Source organism: Elephantulus edwardii, unplaced genomic scaffold, assembly GCF_000299155.1.
Source record: "Elephantulus edwardii isolate Elephantulus edwardi_28Jun2011 unplaced genomic scaffold, EleEdw1.0 scaffold00010, whole genome shotgun sequence".
Taxonomy (NCBI): domain Eukaryota; kingdom Metazoa; phylum Chordata; class Mammalia; order Macroscelidea; family Macroscelididae; genus Elephantulus; species Elephantulus edwardii.
The window spans coordinates 17824128-17832307 of record NW_006399760.1 but is presented as its reverse complement, the minus strand read 5'-3'; the positions used below and the strand labels follow the sequence as shown (position 1 = coordinate 17832307).

Below are 8180 nucleotides of genomic sequence, written 5' to 3'. Positions count from 1 at the left end.
GAGGGGATAATGGACAGAGCAAACATGTTGTTGCTGTTAGGTGCCATCAACTTCAGCATGTCTTATAGCTACCCTATGAACAACAGAGCTGAACCTTGTCTTATCTTGTACCATCTTCATAATTTCAGATACTTAAGCTCTTTGCTGCAGTCATTGCGCCAATTCCTGTCATTAACTGTCTTACTGTTTGACCATCCGCATTTCCAAGCATGACGACTTTCACCAAGGACGAGACTTTCCCAACAATATGTGCAAGGTATGTGAGATGAAGGTTAGTAATTTTTGCCTCCAACGAGCACTCCACCTGTCCTTCAATGATATATCTGTTTATTCTTTGGGTACTCTATGGTATAGTCTGTAAAAGGCCTTTGACAAAATCCAACACCCTTTCATGATTAAAACACTCAACCAAATAGGATTAGAGGGGAATTTCTTCAACATAATTAAAAGGATATACACAAACCCGAGAGCCAACATTGTTCTCAATGGAGAGAGAGTAAAGGCATTCCCCTTGAGAACAGTAACTAGGCAAGGATGCCCAATATCTCCTCTCTTATTCAAAACTGTATTGGAAGTCTTAGCAGTAGCAATAAGGCAAGAGAAGGAAATAAGAGGTATATAAATTAGCAAAGAGGAGGTAAAATTATCTCTCTATACAGATAACATGATAGTTTACTTAGAAAACACTAAAGACTCAGCAAGAAAACTACTGGATATAGTTGATCAATTCAGTAAAGTGGCAGAATACAAGATCAACAGACAAAAATCAATTGGATTTCCCTACAGTAACAAAGAGAATACACAACTGGAACTGAGAAAAACAATACCCTTCACAATAACTAATAACAAGATTAAATACTTAGGAGTAAACCTAACCAGAAGCACAAAGAATCTCTTCAAAGAAAATGACAAAACATTATTACAAGAAACAAAAACAGAACTGGAAAGGTGGAAGAATATCCCTTGTTCATGGATAGGAAGACTCAATATTGTAAAAATGACAATACTACCAAAGGCAATTTACACGTTCAACGCAATCGCAATATAAATACAAACTCCATTTTTCAAAGAGATGGAAAAGGCAATCTCCAATTTCATTTGGAACTGAAAGAGGCCCAGAATAAGCAAAGCACTCCTTAAAAAGAGAAACAAGGTAGGAGGCATCTCACTCTCTGATTTCAAATCCTACTATACTGCATGGTGGTCAAGACAGCATGGTATTGGTACAATAACAGACATATAGGATACAGTGACAGACACACAGATCAATGGAATAGAATTGAGAATCCAGAATTAGCCCATCTACCTATGGTCAACTGATCTTTGACAAGGAGATGAAATCAGTTAAGTGGGGAAATGACAGACTTTTTAACAAATGGTGCTGGCAAAATTAGAAAACTATCTGCAGAAAACTAAGCAGGATCTACAACTCACTCCATTCACAAAAACCAATTCAAAGTGGATTATGGACCTACAACTAAAACCAAGGACTATAAACTTCATTTAGAGAAAAGTGTGGAAGAACTCTAGAAGTCCTAATCCACAGCATAAACAGTCTTCCAAGTATCCTGGAAAATCTACTAGGAGAGGATAAAATAGTTGAATGGGACCTTCTAAGAATTAAATCCCTATGCACATCCAAAAACTTCTCCAACAGGATAAAAAGAGAAGCAACAGACTGGGGGGGGAAATTGGTAATGACATGTCTGACAAGGGACTTTTATCTAGAATTTATAAAATATTTGAGTACCACAACAAGATAAAAAGTAAATAACTCAAATGAAAAATGGGCACACGATATGAACAGACACTTCACCAAAGAGAACATTCAGATGGCAAAAAAAACAGATGAAGAAATGTTCAAAATCCCTAGCTCTAACAGAGATGCAAATCAAAACAACTATGAGATATCATCTCACCCCAGTATGAATAGCAAAATACAACACAGCAGCAAACATCAAATGATGGCAAGGTTGAGGAGAAACTGGAACTCTTATTCACTGTTGGTGGGAGTGTAAAATGGTGCAATCACTGTGGAAGGCTGTATGGTGCTTTCTCAAAAAGTTGCAAATAGAAATACCATTTGACTCAGCAATTCCACTACTGGGAATTTACCCTAAAGAAACCAGAACTGCCACCCAAGCAGATATATGCACATCCATGTTTATTGCGGCTTTGTTCACCATAGCAAAGAGCTGGAAACAACCCAAATGCCCATCAACAAACGAATGGATAGGAGAGCTCTGGTATACTTACACAATGGAATACAATGCAACACTGAAAAACAAGAAACTCACGCAATATTACTCAAAATGGATGACACTGGAGGACATTATGCTGAGTGAAATATCTCAGTCACAAAAGACAAAGATTGCATAAGGCCACTGCTGTAAAATGGGACTGACATAAGGGTTGAGAGAATACAGAAAAGGAGGGGTGGAATGATGTAATTGCATTGAAACAGATGAGGAAGAGAACTGTTTAAAAGGGACATATGAATGGGTATTCTTGTCATTACAGAAGTCCAGAGTGAAGGCTGCATAGTGGAGTGGACCTGGGGGGAGGGATTGAATAACAATGAAAGAGTTTTTCTTTTTAAGGAGAAGAGTGAATTGGGGGGAGTGGGGGAGAGGGAGAAAAGTGCAACAATTAATGACTGGAAACCCTAAAAAAAATTATAAATTTGTAGGACAACTACCTGGCCAAATAAAAGGAAGAGATCCATATTTATTCCTATCCAAATAAAAGATGATCTGATAAAAAAAAGGAATAAATCATACACGTTTAAAGTATTATGATTGGACTGCATTACAAGCACTGAAGATGGTCCTCATTCTCAAGTTACTTAAGACAGTGCATTATGATATACCTGGTAAGAGTAGGCAAAATGTACTATACGTATGTATTCTTATAGCTAGATAGTTATGACTCTGAGTTTAGCATCTCAGAGTTGGACAGTTAAAGAAGAATCTATCCCTTTGAGTTGTAATCCCAGAGAATAGTGTTGAACATACCATAGGCTTCCAAGAGAACAAATAAGTCTGTCCTGGAGAAGGTATTACTAGGTTGCTCCTGGAAGGCAGCAATTGTGAAGCTGAATTTCTGAGCATGTTGCCCAGAGAGAGTGGTCCATATCACAGGGTGCTGATTTGTAGTCTAGAAGGCACACAACAAAAACAACATTTAACAGGGGCTCTCTAGTGGTTAATGATAAGGAATTGCACTGACCCTAGGTCTTTGTAAACGTTTATTAAAATTAATTTTTTTAAAAAAATGTATCAGTTCTGTCATCTTTATTTGCGGCCCTGCTATTAGATGAATACCAAATGATTGAAAAGATCATGGGCTAAATCAGGTGCACGTTAGTCTTCTAACTGATCCCTGACTATATACTTTCCCAGTGCATTATTTCTCCTGATCTCCCGATTGCTGGTAGCAAGGGTATTAATTATGAATCCAAGTAAGAGGAACTGGTTGAATAATTTCAGCTTTCTTTCTTTCTCTCTCTCTCTTTCCTTCCATCCATCCATCCATCCATCCATCCATCCATCCATCCATCCATCCTGCCTATCAGTATGGTGGTAATAATTAAAGGTTTTTTTTAACGTTGACATGTAATCCATATTGAAGGCTGTATAATCTTTGATGTTCTACAGCAGGCACTTCATGTACTCCTCACTTTCAGCAAACTGCAAAGCACAGGCTGTTGATGTGTCTTTCTCCATTCCTAATGTTACATTCTTCTTCACAAAGTTCAGCTTCTTGAATGATTTGCTCAGCATACATACTGAATAGGTATGGAGAGAGGCTATAACCTTGATACACACTTTACTTCATTTTAAACCATGTAGTGTTCCCTTGATCTGTTCACACAACAGCTTCTTGTTTTAGATATAGGCTTCACATGAGTACAATTAAGCATTCTAGGATTTCCATTCTTTTCCATGTTAGCCATGGTTTTTATGAGCTATACAGTCAAATAAGCCTTTGCATAATCAATATAAAAGTGAAGAGAGTATTTCAGTCGTCAGATGCTGTCTAAATGGCTCTGACTCATACAGATCTCATATACAACAGAATGAAAGTGTCTCCAACACTGTGTTATCGTCACATTTTCTGCTACGGTTAATGCTGCAGTCACTGTGACAATTCATCTCTTTAAGGGTCTTCCTCTTTTGTTGACCCTGTGTTTTAACAAGCAAGACGTAATTGATGTAATTTACCAAGTCTTGTCCTCTTCTAAAACATGCCCATTCTTGATTAAGTCAGGCACTGTGGCTGTACTCATTTTAAGACAGATTTGTTAATTCTTTGGGCAGTTGTGGTGTCAAGACTTTACTGTTCAAAATTAATTCACTGTTTGACTACCAGTTTGCCAGACAGATGAGCAGAGAGACACATGAAAGTGTATGTTAACTTATACTACAAGTGGACTGGGTAGTCTCACCACTAAACTGAGCAGATTTCAGAGAGAGACTTGGAGAAATCTCACCACCAGCAAAGTTGCAGACTCACTGGGGCCAGAGATTCTTGTTCCAGCCAACCCTTCCAGTGAGCAGCTGAAGAAGAAAAATAGAGACCATTTGTGAGACAGAGCTTCCCTGAGACTGTTACTTTACAGAATCAGTGCAACCAGCCTTTGCCTAAGCATGTTAGAAAACTTAGGGGGAGATGCCACAGTTGGCAAGACTAACAGAACTTATAAACACTGCCCTAAGGCCACAAGGCTTAAGGCTGAAATGTCTTTGAGTACACTTCAGAAGCTGTCTTGATTAAAAAAATTATATTCTATTAACTACATTAATAAACACCATAACTATGAGTATGGTTTTACGAGGCCTGTGAGCTACTGCAATGGACTTTGGGCCCAGCAGAGTAGTAAGACTAGTACTGCAATTTAGAAGTAGGTGCAGAAGCATGGGGGACATATCTGATCTCATGACAACTTGTTTTGTGTTGTAGATGTTGTTCAATGGGACAGTTCCCCTTTGTTGAGGTAGGAGAAGTCAGACTAAGATTTTCCCTAGCTGCCCTTGTTCTTTTTATAGCAGTCCACAACAAAAATTTCAAAGACATTATTTCCTGATTTTGTTTATTCCTTGTTTAATTTCCACATGCATATGAAGCACTAAAAATAACAGAGCTTGGGTCACGCAAAGCCTTTAACCTCTTTGCACTTTACATTTTTGTTTTTTCCAATCCCCAAGGCGTTTTATTGGGCAGACTGGGGTGAGGCAGAAGGGCTGTGCCCAGAAGAAGGTGTTGGGCTGCTTGGTAGTGAACCGTGGCTTGTGCTGGCAACGCAGGACCTGGTGGGGCAGTGGGAACTTGATCTTGGAGTCATGGAACTGCTTGACTGCAGGCTGGCGGCACTTGTTGGCTGCCATCTCCTCTACCTTCATGATCTGGATAGAGAGGGCCCTGGCACAATGCTGAGCGCCCATGTCAAAGTAACACTGGGTGACAGCACCTGCAGTGGCCAGGTCCTGGTACTCTTGGTACATGCTGTGGGTCCCACTTGGGAGTCATAGCACAGCTAGATGCCAACATTCTTCACGCACAAGGGGGACTTCTCGACCACCTGCCCACAGTATACAATCTCCCCAGAAAACTTCTTCATCTTCTTCAGCTGTGACACAAAGTACCAGAAGCGGGACTTGGCAACAACATGGTTGGGGGCGAAGATGTGCATGCGGTAAAGTGGTGGAGTCCGTCACTTGGGGGTGGGCATGCAGCAACCCACCATCTGTACTCATGAAGTGTTCCTGAAGCCTTCATGGCGATCTCTCAGGGCTCGCCACGACCTGTAACAGGTGCTCTTTAGTTTGTTTTCTTTAATTAATTAATTTATTTATTTTTATGTGTGTACCGTCAAATTGGATCTGACTGGTACAGGAGGCGATTGTTCCTTTTTCTTCAGCAGAGCATCTGGTGGATTTGAACCGTGCACCTCTGGGATTGGCTCTTTAGTATTTTAAAGAAATCTCTGATGGTATATTTGCCTAGTGTAATATCTTAATTGCAGGTTCCGTGCGTGCTGACTGTAGATCCAAGTTAAATTAAATCTTTGACAATTTCAATCTTTTCTCCATTTATCATGATACTATCCACTGGTCCAGTTGTGATGATTTTTGTTTTCTAGATGTTGAGGTGTAACTCATACTGAAATTGTAGTTATTTATTTTCACCAGTAAGTTCTTCAAGTCCTCTTCACCTCAGGAAGAATAGTTCCTTTATATACATACTTTAGGTAAATTATGAGTCTTTTAACAATCCTGATACTGCATTCTTCAACATTCTGTCTAGTTTCTCATATCATTTGCTCAGAAAACAGAGTGAGCTGATATGGTGAAAGGATGCCAGCCACTTTGACACAGTTTTCCTGACTTTAAACCATGTAGTATCACCTTGTTCTATTCAAATAACTGCTTCTATCTAATATGAGTACAGTTAAGTTTAAAATGAGTACAATTAAGTATTATCCATAATTTCACTGTTACCCATAATTTAATACGATATACACAAATACCTTTGCACAGCCAATAAAACACAAGTAAACATCTTTTTGTTACTTGCTTTGAGCCAATATCCCTTGTTCTAGCTTTAGCGTAACTCTCTTGCAGGTTCCTGGTGATGTACTGCTCCATGAATTTGGGGTAAATACAACCATTTGGTTTTGGAATAAATTGAAATAAAATTTAACTTGCAAGTGATACTAAAGATAATCTTCAATAATTTTCATATTCTGTTGGATCACATTATTTTGCAATGGAAACAGATATGAATCTCTTCTCATCTCTTGGTCAGGCTGTTTTCCAAATCTTGATACATATAACAGCACATATAGGGCTGCATTTGTTCATTGGAACACCTCAATTTGTATTTTATTAATTCCTAGAATCTCCCCCAGCCCCACCCCAATTCTTTCAGTGAGGCTTGGACTTGTTTGTTTGGTACTATTGCTTCTTAATGATAACTTATGTCCTGAAATGGTTCATTATTGACAAATTCTTATGGTATAACAGCTGTGTACCTTTCATCTTTCGATGCCTTCTGCATCATTTAATATTGCCCATAGAATTCTTTATTATAGCAACTTGCAGTATATCTTTTCAGTACTTCCAGCTTGAGAAATGTTAAATGTGGTCTTCTCTTTTGATCTTCTAATTCCAAGTCTTGGCACAATTTATTATAAAGCTTTGCTTTATCTTATCAAGCTGCCTACTGACATTTTTTTCTACTTTCTTACTTCATCATTTCTTCTTATCATTTTTAATTCTTTATTTTGAGAGTAAGTTTCAGAGTCTCCTCTGATACACATTTTGGTCTTTTCTTCTTTCTCTCCATCCTTAAATTAACTTGGAAAACTTACTTTAAAATTGAGAAATTTGACTACTAGAGAGAGTAAGTTTTATGGATTTAAAAAAATGAAAATAAAATCACATGCTTTAAGTAAATGAAGTAAAAGTGTTACTGAAAAGCATTTATTAAATAATGTTCACACCAGAATTTTAGTTAAAGCTAAAAGACTGTTAAAAAATGCCTTCAATCTAATAGCGAGCATTTGACTATGTGGATCACACAAATTATGGTCATTAGACATGTATAGGGAGCTCTGGTGGCCTAAAGGTAAGAAGCTGCACTGTGATCCTGAAGACACAAGGTTCCACTCCACCAGCCACTCTGAGAGAGAAGAATAGCATATCTCCTCTGGAAACCACCTGGAGGGTCAGCTATGAGTTGGTTCCAACTAGATGATATCCCACAACAAGATAAAGTATTAATAATTATATAGAGAGGTTTCTGGTTGGGAGTTATGCTGCCAACTGAAATGCTGCAGCTCTTCAGTGGGTCAAATCTAAAAGAGAGAAAGATGAGCAATTTCCTCACATGCAATTTACAGCATGGAAACTCACTGGAAGGTAATCTATAAGTCAGTTCCAAATTGTTATGTTCCATCAAGTCACATGCGACTCATAGCAACCCTCTGTAAAATAGCTCTGAAGGCTGCCCTGTGTTGAGCCTGTCTCACTCACTCCTACACACCTACTCCCATTGCCCCAGTTACTGTATCAATCTATCTCATCTGGAGTCTTACGCTCCTGTGTTGTCCTTCCACCCTTTCCAGAATAATGTCCATCTTCAAGAATCGGTTCCTTCTGGTCACATGTCCAAATATA

At 38.6% G+C, this 8180-nt stretch overlaps 1 pseudogene; it reads right to left on the bottom strand.

Moving 5' to 3' along the window:
- Window positions 1-5162: 5162 nt before the first annotated feature.
- On the bottom strand, window positions 5163-5778 carry LOC102846704 (annotated as a pseudogene).
- Between the last annotated feature and the right edge of the window lie 2402 nt (window positions 5779-8180).